This window comes from Lissotriton vulgaris, chromosome 10 (assembly GCF_964263255.1).
Source record: "Lissotriton vulgaris chromosome 10, aLisVul1.2, whole genome shotgun sequence".
Lineage (NCBI taxonomy): Eukaryota > Metazoa > Chordata > Amphibia > Caudata > Salamandridae > Lissotriton > Lissotriton vulgaris.
In genome coordinates this window covers 34845581-34866443 of record NC_141698.1, presented here as the reverse complement: position 1 = coordinate 34866443, position 20863 = coordinate 34845581, and the positions used below count along the sequence as shown (strand labels likewise).

General features: G+C 46.6%; 1 pseudogene; it reads left to right on the top strand.

The window, feature by feature from the left end:
• LOC147684435 (uncharacterized) overlaps window positions 1-13449 on the top strand; it is a 28039-nt pseudogene extending 14590 nt beyond the window's left edge.
• The last annotated feature ends 7414 nt before the right edge of the window (window positions 13450-20863 follow it).

Sequence of the window (20863 nt, the reverse complement as noted above, 5' to 3'; positions counted from 1 at the left end):
GTCGTCTGCGATGGAGTGCAGGCCAGTTACAGGGACCCAGTTTGGCCTGATTAGCATAGTACCTTAAATCCTGTTTTGCGGACCAAAGCGAAATGCTGCGTCAAGGATGTGTCGTGCAGCGGTGGATCAGAGGGAGCTGCCGAGCTGCAATGCAGATTCCTGCATCGTTGTCAAGGATGCTGTAGACAAGATGCTTGGGATTCGAAGCCCTGCATCGGGGGTGCATGCCACAGTGGCGGTTCCGAGGAGACTGCGATGTGGAGTCCGGTGTCGACGATGTGTCACACTGTGGTGATGCCGATGTGGCTGCGAGGAGATGCGTTGAGTTGCATTGGTTCTGCTTTCCCGTCCCGTTGTTTGACTCATGCTGCAGCGAATACTGATTGTCCATGTTGCCCCGCATCCTTGATTGCAGAAAGTACGTGTGATTTAAGCCACACCTGTTTTCCTCTTCCCTCATCCGAGTGGACTCATTGTATATATATAAGGAATAATTCCGGATACTGGGGTTAGATACTGATTCCCGTCCCGCCACCCCACCTCCGTGTGGGTGGTTGTGTGTGCTAGCCGCCGATATCAGTCCGAGAATTTGCCAGGACCCTGAAGAATAGAGTACCCATTGTCCTGATGAAGCCTACATCATCAGGCTGAAACACGACCGCGACTGCGTCGACACCTTTTTGCTTCGACTGGAGTCCCCTGTTACAATTCAAAATTTTTTTTTTTTTTGTTGTCTGATTTGCACCAATACAAATATAGACTGGGTTGATGTGTTAACCCCCAGGTGCTTTGTTTTTTGGGACTACCATTGTGTTGTGCACTCTATTGTAAATTACGTGGAGGTACTTATCCGATTTGGGATGTATATATATATATTTTTATATATTTCTTGTGTTTAGGGTACATAGAAACGTTTTTTGATATTGTAAATGTGATGTATATTGTGTATATTTGTATATGATGTATATGTGATGTTTTGTATATAGACTGGTGGTTGTTGTGCTTCCCTTGATGTCCGCTCATATGTGTGTTGATGAATTTACATATATATTTTCTTCATGTTTGATTTTTGATTCACAAGATAATTAACTGTTTCTTGTTTGAGAATTAAAATTGGATTAATCTCTTCGGTACCCCTTGTTGCTACTTTCTCATCCTTGGATGTCTCCTGCTCAGGTACGGGAGGGTTAAGTGGGCAGAACCCCTGACCATTTTTTTGCGTGTCGACGATGCGTCACACTGTGGTGATGCCGATGTGGTCTGCGAGGAGATGCGTTGAGTTGCATTGGTTCTGCTTACAGGACCGAAGCTGGGCCCAATTCCAGTGGTCCAGGACTGGGATAGCACCTCTTGAGGGGTAACACTCACACCAAGTAAAGTTTAGCTGCTGGGTTCAAGGTAGTTGGAATGTTTTTCTGTCCCTGAGGCTCTGATCAGGAGTCCACCCAACTTGGAGTCACTCGGATGGTTCCTGGGATCAAAATGCAGGCCTAGTCCTTTTTCTCAATCACCAGGAAAGCAGGCAGCAGGGTCGCAGAGTGGCTATGCTTCTTACAGAGCAGCACAGAAGTCCTTCTGAGTCTTCCACAGGTCCAGAGGTCTACCGAAGAGTTGGACCTGAGGGTCCAATATTTATACCTGGTGACAGCTTTGAAGTGGGAGAAGGTTCTGGAGTTTTCACCCCCAGAGGGTTTCGGAATTTTCTGCCTTCCTGTCGTTCCTTGGCATTAGCTTGTCTGTGGTCAAAAAAGAATAGTGTGTGTCAAGTCTTTGTGAGTGTGGCCAGGCGGAACCTTTGTGATGAGCAAGTATGGTAGGTGACAGCTCCTCCCCCTCATCAAGTCAGAGGCGGCCCATCCTGCAAGATCAAAATGTCAGTTTTAACTACACACACACACTGCAGTGGCAGGTCTGAGACATGCTTAGAAGGTTATTTAGGAAGGTGGAACAATCAGTGCTACAGGGCCACTAGTAGCATTTAATTTACAAGCCCTGGGTACATGTAGTACCACTTTACTAGGGACTTACAAATATATTGAATGTGCCAACTTGGTGTAAGCCAATTTCAGTGGGCCCGATTCACAGAACTAACTTAAGACAAAATCCTAAACTTACTACTTTTGGTATTCACAGAAGTGAGGATTTTGTCTTAAGTTTGTCTTAAGTATGTCTTAAGTTTGTCTTAAGACAAACTTAAGATAAAATTCTAACTTCTGTGAATACCGAAAGTAGTAAGTTTAGGATTTTGTCTTAAGTTAGTTCTGTGAATCGGCCCCAAAGTGTTTAAAGGAGAGAGCAAAAGCACTTTAGCAATGGTTAGCCGTGGTAAAGTGTCCAGGGTCCTGCAAGCCAACAACATCAAGTTCAGAAGACAGGAGGGTGAAGGCAAAAAGTTTGGGGATGGCACTCTGGGAAGGGCCAAGTCCATACCTTTCGTATATGTTATGGCAAACAGGAATTTACTGTGTGCAAAGATTGCACAACTTTACAGGGCATAGAGTCATCCTATTTTTAAGCCAGCAACGTTCATGACCGTTCCTCTTCAGGATGCATTGTTACCTAAACTCACCAGCCATTCAGAAGCAATATCCAGTCAAGAAACCCCAGATTCCAATATGGCATAGCGCTTTGATTGGCCTATTACGCTGGGGCAGAGTCATCACAAGCCAGGTACAACTTACATTTGATTGACAATGTTTCAGCCAATATTGGCCTGTTGTGACATAAACCCTGGTGAGATATCTGCTGCTCTAAAGGTCGCTTTTCTGTTTGCAGGAGCCATATATTGTGTTAGGTTAATCAGCTTGTTGTCGGGCTGCAAATACCTCAGCCATCTTTACAGTGACCTGCCATGTCACAGAGGGCTGCTATACCAGATATTAAAATGGTTTAATATCGAGATAGTCCTGCCAAGGTAAATACGCTGAGGATCCTTCCCCTTGGACCTAATTTTGAGGATACCATAATCAGAGCATCTAGTTTAGACCTTTGCTGCAACCGTAAAATGCTTACAACACACCATTTGCCACTAATTTCGCAAAATGTTCTTGATAGATATGCTCCAAGCTCTCCATAAAGTTATTTTAAGTTAGTGGTGAGTTAAACTAAAAGTTCACTTACGGACTTAGTTGGTTGATATTAGGAAAATCCACACTTGACGAAGCGGATGAAGTTTCCTAAATTTACATGACGTAAGGTTTATCATTTTGGGTCTTCCAAGTGTGGTGATTCCCTGATGCAGAATGTACCAGATAGGACATCCTGAACCAGAGACATTTTGAGTGTGGAGGCCGGATACCCACCACATGAGGTAAGAGGTGTGGGGGGGGGGGGACTCGGGGCTTAGGCCAGTTTATTTAAAAACCTCAAATAGTTTAGAAAATACACAAAGTTGCAAACCAGACTTTACACCCTTCTACTTTAAATCCCAACTAATTGATAGGTTTTAAATTTAGATTGTGGAAAGTTGACTGAGCGTGCTTTAAAATGTACCTTTTAAAAAATCCACACATTCCTTCACACAGAATCACATGGTGTGCACAAGAATATCAAAATCAGAATATTGAGGACAGAATATCGAATCCAAAATATCGACAGTTCAGTGAGTGTATATTTTCTATACCTTACTCCCCATATATGTATTTCCATGGTATATCTATCTTCCAGGTATGAATTAGTGAAGTTAGGCATAGTACATCTATTCTTCCTATGTATGCACTTACCTTTCAATATTCTGTTCTCGATATTCTTGTACAGCGATATTCCGGGGGTCGATATTTAGTAGGACAACCAGTATTTCGGAACAAATGCATCTATAGAGCACAGCTTTAATATGTGATCATAGCTGACGGCCATGTCCCCTTAAAGATATACTTCAGGCTGTGGGCCTGGTACTCTGTACCCCCAGACAGTGCCCTAGTGTGTTGCTCTGTATTCCAGCGCCCTCGAAGGATACTCTGTACCCAGGTTTCTTAGAGAGTACCCTGTACCCCTTAGTGAGTACTGTGTATGGTGCTCTGTAGCCTTGCATCCTGAAAGCTGTTCTGCACTTCGGTGCCAGTCAGGCAGGATCTCTGTGGCTGAGGGAGGAGGAGGGAATGGCTTGGGTGTTTTTTGGGGTGAGGTTTGTATTCCGGTGCTCTGGGGGGCACTGTATCCTGTATCACATTTAGGGACTCGGTACCCGGAGGCCCTTGACGAGGGCATTGTACCCTTCCACCCGGTCTCCATACCTCAGTATGGTAGCTAGGGGTTCAGTATCCCTGTGCCACAGAGTGGAGGGGGACTCTATACCCCTGTATGATAGTTTGAGGCTCAAACCCCTTGTTCCATAGACAGGGACTCTGTTTCCCCTGCCTTGAGGGTGGCTCTGTACTAACCCTGGGCGAAATTCGCATAGTAGCGCTACGCGTAGCTATGCGAAGTGCACTTCACACTACGCAGGCTACGCGTAGCTATGGGAACTGCGTAGTGCGGTAGGGAACATGCTGTTCGCACTGATTGCACAGTGCCGGATGCTTGTCCGCACTGTGCAATCATTGCAAATGGCGTCGTGCACAGTGCAAGCCGTCGTTTTCTGCCGCTCATGTAGATTTGTACTCGAGCGGCAGCTTTCTCAATGCGGACTGGTAGTTTCTCATCGCGAGCGGTCGCGAGCATATGCGACCATTCGCAATGAGAAACCTGACCTCCCCGCGTTGAGTATCTCGCAGGGAGGTTTATTTTCCACGCTCGCGATCGGCAACTTGATGTTGCTGATCACGAATGAGGAAAAAGTCTCGCTGGAACGGTGATTTTGCTCGTTCGGGGTTGCCAACTTTACGCTGAGGACCGCGAGCGAGCAAAAAATGCCTGCTACACTACACGCTTTTGCACTGTGCTACGTGCAATTTGCGTAGCGCGTTGTTGCGCAAACTCCGCACACTCCGCAAGCGTAGCATAATGTTCTGCCCTTGGTTACTCTGTACCTCTGTCCTGAGGGGGAGCTCAGTACCTCATGCCAAGAGGGAGGCTCTGCAGACTGTCTTTAAAAGTAAATTGTGTGCAAACTCGAATTACTAAAGTGATAATCTACCTTATTGTTACATAAGTGTCCTCACAGGGACTCTGTTTCCCCTGCCTTGAGGGTGGCTCTGTACCCCGTGCCCCGAGGGGGAGCCTTGTACCCCACGCTCTTAGGGTGGTGCCGTACCCAGTGCACTAAGGGGGCTGTGTGCGCCATGTCCTGATGGGTGCTCTGTATACCATGCCTTGATGAAGGGGCTCTGTCCCCCGTGCCCTGAGGGGATCTCTGTACCTCTTTACCTGAGACAGGCTCTGTGCACCTTGCCCTGGGTGAGGCTTTGTACTCCGTACTCTGTGCATCGTACCATGAGGGCAGCTCGGTACCCCGTGCCCTGGGCGGGGCTCTTTGCACCGTGCCCTGAGGGCGGCTCTGTACCCCGTGCCCTGGGCGGGGCTCTGTACCTCGTGCCCTGAAGGGCGCTCTGTATTCATGTATTGTGGGGGTGGGGTTGTCAATTGTTCTCTTTCCCAGAAGCCCTCTTTAACGGGCGGGCGGACATGGCGGCGTGTCCCCAGCGGCCCCTTTCCTTTGCAGAATTTGCGCCGAGGCGGTGATTTATTGGGTTTCATTTTCTAGGCCTCGAGCGGCCCCGTTCCTCGTGGGAGGGCTGAGATTGAAAGCGCTTTATTCCATCGCCCTGCCCGCGCCCCCTTCCCTCGGCCCCACCCCCGTTATTGCAGAGGAAGAATTAGTAAATGTAATCATGACAGTACCTACGTAACCGCAAGTAACGGAGGACACACCACGCTCGAGGCGCTTTAAACAGGGATCCAGCCCAGAATCCGGGCACATGCGGGGAGGGGAGGGAGACCCCCGCCATGGGGGCAAACGCTGGCACCGTCTTTAAACACCCCTGACAAAGTGTCCAAATTCAGGCAAAGGGTGAATTTTACAGACATGTGAGGTAGTCATGCAATTATATAAAAGGAGGCAAATAGACGGGCAATGCCATGTCAAAATAGATTTATGGATCGGTTTGTCGGATACCCAGCAGTAGGGACAACACGCATGTAAACGGAAACATAGCAGTAGCGACAAACACTCACATGTAGACGGAGTTATTTAAAGATTTAAAAAACGAACAAACACGCTCACTGGTCGGAATCTGAAAGCGGGCATCAGAGACAGCTTCATGCACACTACCTAAAAGGAGGCAAGCCAGGGCAGCCGTGCCAACCTTACCAGGCTGCTTCAGGATGTTGATGGCACCAGCGTGGTTTCAGTGCTTAATTTGTAAAAATAAAATAAAAAGTAGCTGCCGGTGGCCTTTCTGGAGCCCACTGCAGCCTGCATCACCTATCGCCCCTGCCAACACTGCCAGGGCAGTACCAACGCAGTTACTAGCCGTCGCACTCCTACACGTGTGACAATTCAGACTATCCCAAGCCCCCAAAGCTATAACAATGGTGTGAGCAAAAGGTGTCATTCTTTCTTAAGGCATATTGGCTAATTGAACACTGTTGTTGTCCTAATGTCAAAATTAGACCGACAGCGCCACCATCTGGTGGACTGTCACTAGAGCCGATGCTAAAAATTAAGGGCCGGTGTCGAGCACCGGAAAACACCAGCTCAAATTATGCGCTGAGTTTGGAATAGGTGCAGATGTCCATGTACCAGAATTCACCTACAAAAAACGCTCAGTCACCACTAAGGGGTTTAGCATTTTCTCATATTGATAAGGTGATCACGATCTGATCATGTGTAAGTCGGTGTATTCAGGCACGGGTAAGCGGGCAAACCTGAGTGCGGGATTGTGCTTTTACTCTGGTCAATACATACACAAGGTACCTTTAACTGTCTCACTGTACTAGGAACTCTTTTTCCTGATTTGGCGCTCGTCGCTTAAGAACAGTGGGTCCCAGTGCGTCAACCAGTGGCAACGGGCTTAGGAACTGTTAGGGTTTATTTATTTGCAGAGTTTTATATAGCGCTGGCTAGACCCGGAGGTATCAGAGCGCTTTACATGAGGATCATTGTGTCAAAGAAAAAGGTGATTTAAAGTAAAGTTCAGGCAATATGACAAATACAATACCAGAGATTAAGGTATACATGAATGGGACTTGGACTGGACAGGGAACGGGGCAGAGAAATGGAGGTAGGGAGAGGGTTAGACTGTGGCAAGAAAGGGGAGAGAACAATGGAAGGTTTGGGGGTGTCCTCATCTGCCTCGAGGCTGGTACCACCTGGAAGCATGTTCAAACAATTCTCTGCCCAGTATACTGTAAACCAAAATGCAAGCGCTATGCTTAGCTAGGCACAGTACATGCTAGATGTATCCATGTACAAACTGGAGTAAGTGGTTTCAAGCCTGGAGGTTACAGGGATAATCCCTGCAGGGCTGGCTCAGTCGCTCATCCTTCCGAGTCGAGATTTGTGAAAACTCACCATACTTAATATTCAAGTTAGTATTTTTTAAAACGGATTACATGGCAATGTGATGTGGCCAGATTTACAAGGCAGAACTCCCTTGGGAAGGCCCCTGAGATGTGTGAGCAAAGCTTGTATTGTCAATTTTCCAAATATTTAATTTGTAGCTCATCAGTAACTGAACTTTATGAAAATTGGTTGTACCTCGGCACTCCAATACTTGTTATCATAATAGCATGTGCTTTTAAGGGAGTTTGTTCCCAGTCCTGACCTGTTTAGAGAGTCCTGACTATTAATCACTCGTATGAACAGTACCAATACCTATGTATAAGAAGAGAACATCAAAAATGTGGCATTCCTTTAGTGTTTTAATATCTTGTTTGATACAGTTCTTCTCAATACAATGCTTATTAACAACACATGATACAAAATTATTGTTGAAAGTTCTGTGCTTTAATCCCGAAAAACGATACAGGCAGCCGACACGTGTTTCGTTACTGAACGTAACTTCCTGAAGGCTTAAATGACTCGTAGTTAGAAAACGTCAACAACTGGTTAAAGATTTCTCAAAAGGAAATACATTGTAAAACCTTGCTTGAGAGGATAAGTTGCCCCCCCCCCCCCCCCCCCCCGATCCTGTAAAATGACTTGTTATACCCCCGAAAGCCAGATGAATGTAATTCTCTGCTGGAAATTGTACTTGTCTATGCGAGATTTATTTATCCAAAGCGATTTGCGTAGAGTAGAAAAGCTCATTAGGTAGTCCTGAAAAAGCGATGACGTGTAAGATAAGTATCTCCAATCTTATAATTCCGATCAGTCCTATGTTCTCTACTTGGTGATTATGTGAACCAATGACTTCCTCCAGCTGCGGCAGCATGATACGTTGGGCAGTATCTCAGTCTATGCGTGGATGTAGGATAGTACAACACGGTCATTTTGATCGCAGTACTTTACATCGCGGATTTTACAACGCAAGTCGTTACAACCACTTGCGTTGGAGGGCGCGAATTGAGGATTATTATAATTTTCTTTTCCAACCCCAGCCCACGGAACAGTAGGGAAGGTGTTGGAATAGAAAATCACAATATTCCTTAACCAACAGCGCCATCCAGTGCAAGTCGTAGTAATGACTTGCGTTGTAATGGCAGCGTGGTAAAGGTCGTGCGGTGTAAACACCGCGTTGTAAATGAAGTTTACCCATATGCGTCCTTAAGTGGTGGGAAGGGCACTTTGATAAGCCCTTTGGAAGCCGCCACGCGACACGGAGATCTAGGGTGTTCAGAAGAGGTATATTCGAACCGTGCAGCTGTCTAAACCACCACTACCTGGGTTCTATTATTGTAGTAACTGAACTTTAGCCTGCATGAAAGGAGTGATCATCAAACATGAAAAGGACCAATCCAGTGTCGACTATTTTTAAATGATAAATAGCAAATGTAACCTTTCTCGACCAGGTCAGGTAGGGGATTCCTTGAGGTTAGCCAGGGAAGGGCAGTCCAATGCCCTGCTTTTGTTACTGGGAGCCGAGATTGCAGCCCCGCTGCAAAAACAGCCCCCAGTAAAGGAAAAAAAAGAACAGCCCCCACTGCTGCAAAACTGCCCCCCCCCCCCCCCCCCCCCCCCCGCCCGCCCTTCCAGCCTCCAGGGGAAACGCCCGATGCCCACTAGGGCCAGTCCGACTGTGGTTGTAAGTCAGATAATTGACACTGCTGTGATCCTCTGCATGTTCAGAGCGGGACAGGCACGTCGGGCACCAGTCTCTTAACATTCAGTTTCCCCGTTGAGGGCAGGGCCACCAAGTCTTTCTTAAGATGCCAGGGACCCAATGCCACATCTGCCAGTCTTGATGCCTTCATGCCTCTTTCTTCCACCAGCCACACTTTCTGTTTCTTTACCTCACTTCTGAGCGTTCTGCACCCTTGCTTTCCCACTGTGCTCTGTTTTCCCTACTTTTCTCCTATTTTTTTCTCCCTTCTCTCTCTCTCCAAGGTCTGATGATGAGAATCGGGCCAAGGTCTCCAAAGGTGCGAGCCGCCGCCCACCCACCACCCGGAACCACCGACACAAATTGTTGCGTTGAGTTCGTGTGCCAACCTTTTCAGACCCGTGACACTTCGGTGGATGAACGCTTTGCGACTGACCATTAACACAGCATGAGACAACTCCACGACATCCCCCCCCCCCCCCCCCCCCCGGCCTGGTCGTCCCCGCGGCCCCTCCCCACACGAATCAATGCTCACAAAGTAGGGCGCCCACCTGACGCGAGGCCCGGAGGAAGGCTGGCTCGGAAGCAGGTGGCTGCGCGCGGAGCCTTCACTGATCCTGGCAGCAGCTCCCAGAGGGGCCGTCCTACTTCCAGGCGCTGCGCACACCTTGCAGCACACAACCAGCCGCACAGGAGGGGCTCTGTGCACTGGAGAGGCCTCCGCCATCCTCGGGGTCACCCGGCCGCCGGCTGCGCCACCTGCCTGGATGTGCCCCCCTGGCACAGACCGCACACGGGTTCTTTGTCGAAGAAAGTTCGAAGAACATTGTTTACGTACAACAAAGACTGAATAAAGTAGTTTACTGAAACACAATCCTGCTTTTGTTTAATCTCAATGAAGGAAACTGTTACAGGAATAATGCAAGATTATCGCTCTCTTGGTGCCTGGACCACAAAAGATATTATTACTTTGCAAAAGAATGTTTTCTTAGTATTCTGTTTTATTAACAATGGGCCGTGGCGGCAGTTCTGTGTTTCAGGTTATTGTGTGACCCCACCTCCGCCCACCGTGCCCCCACTACACACACGCCGTACAAAAGGGGGTGGTGATACAAAAGGGGGTGGTGATGGACGGAGCATCTGAATCAATCAAACACTTACACCCAGTCAAGAGATCTGGGTTTAATCCATCACCGTTCTTTAGCCCACTCTACCACCCCAGTTCAGACATGGCTATATGCAAATCAGTCTGACCCTGTGCCTCATGGGAACAGTCCAGCCCGAACTACCAAGCCATGTCTTCCCTGGACTGGAAACAAGCTTCAAAGGACCGGTTTCTGGCATTCCAGCCGTCTTCAGCCCGGCTTGCTTAAATCCAGTGGCAAAGTGAGCAAGGGACTCACGTCTGAGCATACCCTGCCACACTTATGGCGGCCAAAAGCAGTACAAAAGGGGGTGGTGATGGACGGAGCATCTGAATCAATCAAACACTCACACCCAGTCAAGAGATCTGGGTTTAATCAATCACAGTTCTTTAGCCCACTCTGCCACCCCAGTTCAGACATGGCTATATGCAAATCAGTCTGACCCTGTGCCTCATGGGAACAGTCCAGCCCGAACTGCCAAGCCATGTCTTCCCTGGACCGGAAACAAGCTTCCGAGGACCGGTTTCTGGCATTCCAGCCGTCTTCAGCCCGGCTTGCTTGAATCCAGTGGCAAAGTGAGCAAGGGACTCACGTCTGAGCATACCCTGCCACACTTATGGCGGCCAAAAGCGGTACAAAAGGGGGTGGTGATGGACGGAGCATCTGAATCAATCAAACACTCACACCCAGTCAAGAGATCTGGGTTTAATCCATCACCGTTCTTTAGCCCACTCTGCCACCCCAGTTCAGACATGGCTATATGCAAATCAGTCTGACCCTGTGCCTCATGGGAACAGACTTTTGTACCGCTTTTGGCCGCCATAAGTGTGGCAGGGTATGCTCAGACGTGAGTCCCTTGCTCACTTTGCCACTGGATTCAAGCAAGCCGGTCTGAAGACGGCTGGAATGCCAGGAACCGGTCCTCGGAAGCTTGTTTCTGGTCCAGGGAAGACATGGCTTGGCAGTTCGGGCTGGACTGTTCCCATGAGGCACAGGGTCAGACTGATTTGCATATAGCCATGTCTAAACTGGGGTGGCAGAGTGGGCTAAAGAAAGGTGATGGATTAAACCCAGATCTTTTGACTGGGTGTGAGTGTTTGATTGATTCAGATGCTCCGTCCATCACCACCCCCTTTTGTACCATTTTTGGCCGCCATAAGTGTGGCAGGGTATGAGCAGACGTGATCCCTTGCTCACTTTACCACTGGATTCAAGGAAGCCAGGCTGAAGACGGCTGGAATGCCAGAAACCGGTCCTCGGAAGCTTGTTTCCGGTCCAGGGAAGACATGGCTTGGCAGTTCGGGTTGGACTGTTCCCATGAGGCACAGGGTCAGACTGATTTGCATATAGCCATGTCTGAACTGGGGTGGCAGAGTGGGCTAAAGAACGGTGATGGATTAAACCCAGATCTTTTGACTGGGTGTGAGTGTTTGATTGATTCAGATGCTCCGTCCATCACCACCCCCTTTTGTACCCCACTACACCCACGGGTAGAGTTTCCATCCTCAGAATCGCAGCATTAATAGCGCTCCCTTCTTTTATTACTCTTGGCTTCTGTAAGCTCCATTGTAGCGCCTTGTGCTTGTTGCTCACTGCTTGGCGCTCGCGCTTTCTCTCGGTTTTGTGTGGTCGGGAGCTGGCGCCTGGCAGGGAAGCGGGAAGGTAAGCGCCTGCTGCAGTGAGTGGTCCTTTCTGGAGGAGGGAGCCTAAGGGAAGGGATGGGGGTTGTTAAGTTTAATTTCAAAGCGCTGTAAAGCATGAACCAAGCCCCCAAGGGCTTCAAGGCGCGTAGTTTGGGAAACCCGGAAGCCCTCAACATAACATGTGTATTTGTAAAGCGCACATTCACCCAGAGGTCGCTTGGTGCTGAATAACAGATGTTTGTTGTTACCCAACTCAATGGTACTCATTTTATCGACCTCAGATGGATGAATAGCAGAGTAGACCTGCCGGGATTTGAACCTGTTACCATGAGGTCGAACACAGGCCCCTGTAGTGGATGCATTAGTCCGCTGAGCCACAAGACCTGGCTCGAGGGGTCGGGAGGGTGGAGTGTGGAGTATGCCCCTAGGAGCACATCTGTAATACAACATAATCTACAAGCGAGAACTCCTTTATTCACCAACCATGGTTAGAAAAGGGCAGTTGTATGCGGTGTCCAGTGAATCCTTATTGTGGTCGGCACTGCCCCAACAAATAAAACGATTACACTAAAAACTATAGGAACTGAGGCATACAAAGATACAACTGGATATAATACGATAATTAATTTTTACCATATTGGAATCTTTATACCACCTGTCCTTACTGGATTGTGTACAAGAATAGATTGCTTGAACATAAAACGCCCTGATGAAGTTCGATGTTCGAGCGAAACGCGTCGGCTGAGGCTGTGATTGTACTCATTTGTGTGACATTAAGGACTTTGGGAAGAAAATTAAAGACGCAAGAAAATATTTTGAATTATTCTCTTTGGGCTGGTTTCCTTTGGATGCACCTCTATGATTGGGCACTCATGTCGAGTCAGAGGCTGTGCCACTCTTCTGTAGAGGTTTCCTCGTGGTGTTTTGGGTCGACTGTTTTCTAACCAACCTCAGGTTCAGACAAGTAGAATTTACCAGGATTCAGAGTTTATCACAAACATTTATCAGATACCAGGACTTGTGCCGCTGCTGTAGTAACTGAACTCAAGCGCAGAAAACACACCTTGTGTTATTCCAAAGTTTGACATGTTGCTGGAAGCTCACGGCGTGAAATCTGTTCTGGTGCAGGTCTAACTTCAGCTCTCAGAAGGTAACTGGATAATTAATTTCCTGTCTGAATGCGGCTAGTGTGACATTAATCAAATGCTTAAATACAAAAGAAGGTGAGGGGGGAGGGGGCGGATTAGTGTCCCTGATGGGTTGGAGTGTGTCACCGGAAAGGATTCACCTGAAACAGGAACACCCCAGGGCTCCCTATTTCTGTTTTGTTTAATTTATGCAGCACTTTCTGAGCTGTTTGGTTTCATCTCCCAAGATGGAATCTACATCCTGGTAACTGACAGTATCCCAGATACAAACTCTAAGCCAAGCCGTCCATCTACGCTCAGCTCGCGGTTGGACTACAGGCAAGATGGGCAGATAAACCCACCACAGGCGTATTTCAATCCATCCAGCAGGTGACACAGCAATTCACATGGGCTCAAAAGTGTAAATTATCGACACTGTTCACCCCCTCTCAGCAACTCTATCTAGAGTATTGGCTCTGCTGCCTGTGTGGATGCTTGCTTGGCTGCCCCATCAGTAGTTGTCCCCCATTGGGTCTGATGTTGTTTGCTTGGCCGGTCAGCCTGTAAATATCCTCATCTCACCTGGCATTGTTTACTTGCCTGGCCAGTTTGAAAAGATCCCCAGTCCAGACTAGTATTCTTGGTTTGCTGGCTAGCATCCTCAGTCGGGTCTAGACTTAATTACTGGGCTGGTCAGCCGCTAGTTATGTTCAATGTGGTCTGGTATTATTTGCTCGATTAGCCAGCCCATTTGTTCTGGTGTGGTTTGCTAGGCTGATCAGCCTGCAATTATTCACTGTCTGGTGCTGTTTGTTTTGCTGGCCACATCAAATTACATTGTCAGAACCCCTTTCAGAGGGCCACAGGCCAGTCAGGAGCTACCGGGCCTAACACTGGGAGTTGAAGCCTTTTACTCCTGATGTCATGGAGCCTCACCTACAATGGATCCTGAGCAACCGGGTCAAGTCCCCCGTAAGCACTTGACTCTCACTGGTGGTGTGGGTCGAGCAGTCCAAGGCTTCTCGGGGGGAGCATACTCTCACAACTCAACATACTTTCAGCAGCAGGAATAAATGATTGTCCCGCTAAATCATTTTTTTAATGAAAAAATAAATATTTATATACGGCCACACAGTAAAATGGATCATTCACAAAAAAATACACTCAGTCCCCCGAGGTCAAGGCTCTGGTGTTTCGATAGGCGGGTCTCTGAATCCCACTCCTCTATCACTAGTGTTAGTGGTTATGCCCTATTCACTGTACAGGAGATTCACATTAAGCCCCACTAGTCGTCTGAGTCTCAGGAGTCGCACTCCAACTCTTTTGTAAAGTGTTCTAGCAGTGAAGAGCTGTATGGCGGGGAAGTCCCCTCAGGGCCCTCTTTTGGCCCGTAAATCAGGGGCATATTACCAACAATTAGCGACAATTATCGCTATGTTGGTTTAGCGGCAATATTTTTATCGCCGAGCTGCGGCGATTTTTATCGCTTAGGAACCTTGCTATTATCAAGGTTTATCTCCTAAGCGATAAAAATATCGCTGAAAAGTCCGCAATATTCATGCATTACCGAGATAATGCTCTTAGCCATGTTATCCACCTACCATTGGATAACATGGCTAAGAACTGCTTTGGCCAGGTGTTAGCTTGTGGAGATATTCGCGCTTAGCGCGAATATCTCCAAAAGTTGGTAATAGGAGATAGCGATGTTAGCGACTGTTTCCAGTCGCTAACATCTTGGCACGCCCACTTTGCATGTCATTAGTGATAAATATCACTGACATGCAAAGCAGGGCCCAAGATGGTCGCTATCTCCTACTAGCTGTCGCTAACTGGTGTTATAGATAATTTTATCAACGCTTTCTTGGCTTTTAAAGCCAAAAAAGCAGAGATAAACCCCCTTGACAATATGCCCTTGTATTTTGTAAAAGAACAAATCTGCGCCACCAGAGTCTTTGAGCGCCGCCCCTAAGTGGGCACTGCAGTGGCTGCCTCTGGTAAGTTGCTCGCTCGCAGTCTGGTAGGAGTAGCAGTTGAGCGTCTTGGGTTCCTTACACATGCACCTGCAGAGGCAGCAGCCAGGGGAGTCCTAGATGCCTCTTTGATGCTTGGCACATTTCTTGGGAACCTCCCCACAAGTGGAAAAGGGGGGCATGTCCTCAGTCAGGGCTTCGGCCCACTCGGATCACTATTGCAGCCCACTCCTCATGATGATATCTCAACCAGACCACACTCCTTCCCTGGTACTAGTGGCCCCCTCTGGCATACAGAGCCATCTTTCTTCCTCTGCCCATGGGCCATGGCCCAAACAGCACAGTAGCAATCTTCACGGCCGCCCCACCTGGCAGATGAGATTGTCAACCTAGCTCCACACCTGGGCAACGGCCTGGTCGGCACAGCAACACTTGGATACGGGGTCGCCGACTTAGCTCTGCACACAGGTTATGGACCAATCGGCACAGCAGCGCTCTCCACTGCAGTCCCACATAGCTTATAGGGTGCCGACTTACAACCTGCACACGGGTGATGACGCCATCAGTGCAGCAGCGACTCACTTCATTGTTGCCCACCTCCGCCACACAGGGATCCTTAACATTTTGCTGCACACGGGCAACAAACTCAACATGAGCCTCAATATGAGCCTGATTGGATCACTTGGTTATCCTTAGCACCTAAGATACCCCTCAGGGTGAACATTAGGCTGTATATGTACTAAATCTACTCTAACCTGTACAGAACAGGCAGTGAGGCAATAGTGGGGACATGTGAGCCACTATGAGAGTCTAACCCTCCTGCCTCCCATGCATGGTTGAGGATGCCGCCAGTCACTGAGGTTGAGGCCTGGATCACGTCACCCCCTGACTATCAAGCGTGGTCCCACCTCTGCTCTCAATCTCACACACCTTTGTTGATAGTCCTGGGAGTGGTGACCGGCAGCATGTTTTGAACTCACTGCGACTTAGAAGTTCACGGGTCCGGATTCCACTTCAATTCCTCTTTGTTTTCCTCCCATCTGTGTTCACTGAATATGATCGAGGGGTCAGGGTAGCCCCTAGAACATCTCAACTTGTTGCTATGGCCTGGCCTTGAGCTGTACATCCAGTCCCCAGATCTCTAGAGGCTCTGTCCCAGTGCCTGGAGAGAACCACCCATGCTCTGTTTCTCTCAAGTAGACCTGTCGTCGCTTGCCCCCATGGCAGGGTGCAATGACACAATCCTAGAGAGAGGTCATGCAAGCTTCCTCTCTTGCTTTAAATTAAAACTCAACCTTCCTACAACATACTTCTCTATCAGCACTGTCACTCCTCCAGATCCCAGTCCAGGTAAACGATGAAACGTCCCTACTTCCTTTCTCTCCAAGATGCAATGTTCCTACAATTTACAGAGCAAACTAGCATGGCAGCCCCAAGAGGCCCCATTGAGGACACATGGCCACATCCAAATATCAGTCCAGGTCTTCTGAGGTTCCAGATGTGCATTTGAGCTTTTTAGGTCTGTTTATCACATAGTGAGGGTGTGGCTGTGGTTTAGGTCTGAGAACTGAGGGGCATATTATCAAGGGATTTATCTCTGCTTTTTTGGCTTTAAAAGCCAAGAATGCGGAGATAAAATTATCTTCCTATCAGCAACAGGGTGCTAACATGCAAATTTGCATGTTAGCACCCTTTTTTCTCTACGCTTCCCCTTGCATCTCTAATGAGATGCAAAGGGGGCGTTCCAGAGAAAAATAATAGGAGAAATGTTGTTAAGCGACATTTCTCCTATTATCAAGGATATCGCTTACCCTGTTAGTGATAAAAAAGCAGTGCTAACCGCGGTTAGTGCTGCTTTTTTTTACACCTGGTATTTTCCTGACTTAGCCATGATATCCTCTGGAAGGTGGATATCATGGCTAAGTTTGTGAGCCCCTATCATCAAGCTAACGCCAAACTTTGAGAGATTATCGTTGGTTTTCCAGCGATAATCTCTCATTTGGCAGTTAGTGTGAGGATTTTTATCACTTCTGAGATAAACGTTGCTAATAGCAAGTTATCTCAGCGATAATTTCCGGCGATGCTTAGCGATAAAAAAATCGTTGCAAAGCCTCGTTAGCGATAAATATCGCTACTCGTTGGTAATATGCCACTGAGATACTTAAAGTCAACCAACTGCCTACCATTGGTTGGCTTTAGTGTCACTCTTATTTGCATGCTTCTTACTCAATGGTTTGCCTTGTCCACATTGTACATGTACCTCCCCTGGGCATAGCCTTTTTACTTCCAGTGCTCACTTTTAGGAAACGTTTTTCTTTTTGCTAAGCCCTCCATGAGAGTGCATGTATTTTCCAACTGTCTCACTCGTGTGCTTCTCTCCTCCTCCCCACACTTTGTGTTGCTCTCTCTCTCTCGTCTGTGCTCTTCAACCTCTCGTGCACCACATGTTGCTTTCTCTTGCCCATATTCTTCATTACCCCATGATCTCTTTTGCTGTCTTCCTAGGTAAATAAAAAAAATGGTGCCTACTTCATTTTGTAAGCGTGAATGTATGGTGACGCGGTGATAAATGACGAGGCCGGTCGCGTCACTGCGCCTTTTTTATTTGTTTATTTTGCCCATGCTGCACAGCAGCTGAAGCTGTAGAGCACCACTAGAAGCCATAGACAAAGTAACAGGTTCCAAAAGCTAGACCTATTGGCTTTTCCAATGCTTGTTTTTCCATATACTTAGATCTTTCCCAGCAAGCTTTCTATGCTGCATGCTGAAGGAAAAAGTTAATAATCTCAGACTGTCTCGTGAATATTACCCTTCCGCCGGGTGCCTCTGGTGAGCTCGACTGTGTCTTTGCGTTTAGGGCTCCAGGCACTGTACGATGCACTGCGCTTCCCTACGACCCACACCTCTCTTATTACTTTTTGCAGCAGGAGAGACTGTCACATTATTGCAGCCTGCTGACAAAAAAAGATGAGTAAATATATACAGTATAAAGAGAATTGTGAAACTTCTATAAACATGTATCCATTCTATCCACTACTCGTCGCGTTTGTGTTTGAAATTTGCATTGTCTTCTAAAATTCTAACTGTTTTGTTAGCAATCAGCAACCAGGCCATTATAATATACAATAAAACAAAATACTATAAAAGAGAGGGGCTGTTCCTAATATACGGAATCTAAAAATATTAGTTAATCACCTTTCCTCTGGACCACATCCATTATCTCTATACATAGTGTGCAAGTTTACAGTTCTAAAACAGATTTCATTGGTGGGAGCAGTCCAAAGCTTCCTTTGTGTTTCTAACATTATGATTATCTAAAGTCCTCTCCAACCTAATTTCCATTGCTCTTCCTAGGCTTGTCAAACCCAAAATGAATGAAGAAATGTCTCTTCCATACCATATAACCAACCCAAAGCTATCTTTCACACAAATTTGTTTAGAAGCAACATATAGTCTAAAGTGTACAATGTATGCATAATATGTCATGAATCATAATATATAGTTTTAGCCTCCCTAACTGAAGATAAAGCTTTAATTGAGTGCCCCCTCACCCACTCTTGCAACTTGGACCCATGAATGGCCTCTGGGGTGGCCTAGGTCTCTTCCCAAAGGGCTTGGGCAATGGATGCCAACCTTCACCCAAAGGACTCCACCCCACATAGATAGACAGTGAGGTTCCTAACCCAGCCAAGTCCACTCATCAACTGAATGATGCCGAGACTTCCTCCACTTGCACATTCACTCAATGAGCTCAATAAGGCCAGCTGTGTTTGTGAATAAGTTGGTTCCTGGTCGCCAGACCCTTACGTGTGGCTTTGGACCACCACAACGACATCTCCTTGAACTTTGCTGAATCCAATATTGATACGCCAATTTCTCGGCTGGTACGCCCTGCCTTTTCGGCCCATGATAAACACATTCAAAAGTCGACCCACAACACAGATTTCTTCTCAGTAACCTTCGGTGTTTACACCATTTCCATCCGAGTGAGCTTCCTACAGGGAAGATGCAAGCAGTTCCCACTTTGACAGTGAATTCATGCAGAGGAAGGCTCAACTGAAGAAAAGGGACAGAAAAGAAAGACATGAGATACTTAAAGCGTTATTTTGAAGAATTTGGTGATAGGACTGGGACTCCATGTTGGCTTCAAATTGTCATTCATCAATTATAACCGCTGACATTGAGACACATAAAGTTACTCTTATTGGGCCAGGAGATACCTTCGTCCACCAGGCATCTGTCCTGTGCACCCCTCGATCGGAGGGGAATTGATTTAAATGAAGAGAGTACTTTCTATGGTTATTCAACTTTGGATCCAAATGTTCTACTTTGTCCAGTGACAAGGTGAGAACGCATTGTTTATGTAGGTTTGGAGTGAGAAGTAATTCAGTTTAGAGAGTGAGGTGCTTGTGTGGAAGATTTTGAAGATGAGCAAGAGTTCTTTGAAGTTCCTACTTTGTGTGACTTATACTTAAAGAAGAAATTAAATTGAGGTTAACACATGTTCTCCGTCAACTGATTGCGACTTCAGTTGAATGAGCTGAGTGTTTTGGTTTAAAACTTTTTGCAACTTTTTTATTTAGTTTGAGGAAGAGTAAAATAGAATATATGATAGAAATGTCTTAACAAGACCTCAAATTGTATCAAGAGGACTTGTGGCTAGATGCACAAAGATTAGGAACACTGCTCATTTAATTGCAATTTTTTGTAAATCACGGTTAGGAAATCGCTATTCCTAATGTATGAAACTCTTTGAGTTTTATTTAGCGATTCATAGTGGTTCGCAAATAGACCTACCTTATGAATATTAATGAGGTAGATCGCAATTTGTGACCCACTACGATTCACTGTCATCACAGGGATGGTGTCCTGCTGGGGTCAGCAGACCACAATGTCTGTGATTTCTTTTTTTTTCCAATAAAGGAATCTTTTTTTGTAATGCAGCTCTTTTTCCTTAAAAAAAGAAAAATGGGATGCGTTTGAAAAGAAAAAAAGTGTTTAAGTTTCATTTTTTCAGAGTAGGCAGTGGATCCTTAGACTGCTCTTAAAAAATATTTTGGGCACCCCTTCCCATTTGCAAACATTTACCACCAACCTTGAGTTAGCGGTAAAGTGCAAATGTTTTGCAGCCGCATTTTGGTCGAAAAGCATTCCTACGTACCAAAGCGAATTAGTATTTGGAAGGGAGACCTTCAACAAGCCCTTCCCAAATACCGATTCGCCAACCCAAATTGTGATTTGGCAGCAGATTACAGAATGACAATTTGAGGTTGTGCATTTAGAAATATCTTTTTGCGTACACAAACAGCCTGATTATGCAAATCGAACTGTTTGTGATCTCATACAGGCTTTGTATATCTAGTCCTGGAGTAGCCAAAAGCAAGTTATTAGGTCATGAGCTGGATTCTTGATTTAGGGCCATATGTATCAAGGAACCAATTTGCGATTCTGTAATAGAGATTTTTAAGAAATCGCTATTTCAGAATCGCAAAATGGTATGTATCAAGAAAAAAGCATTTTTTTAGCGATTTCTTGATATTCCTAAAAGCATTTTTTTAGCGATTTCTTGATATTTCTTGATATTCCTATTGATTTTGCGATTCCTTATTTTGCATTGGATTTTCCTTCATACATATCATTTTGTGAATTCCCATTTGCAAAGGCCGAAATTCTGCGAATTTCGGCCTTTGCGAATGCGAATTTCAATGATACATATGGCCCAGAGTCAGTAAAAGATGCTTTAGATTAACTGGTTGATTTTAGGGATAAAGGTCAGCAAAGGGTCAAATTCCATTCCAAGGTTTCCCACTTTTGCAGTTGACAGGGCTTTCTTTAGAC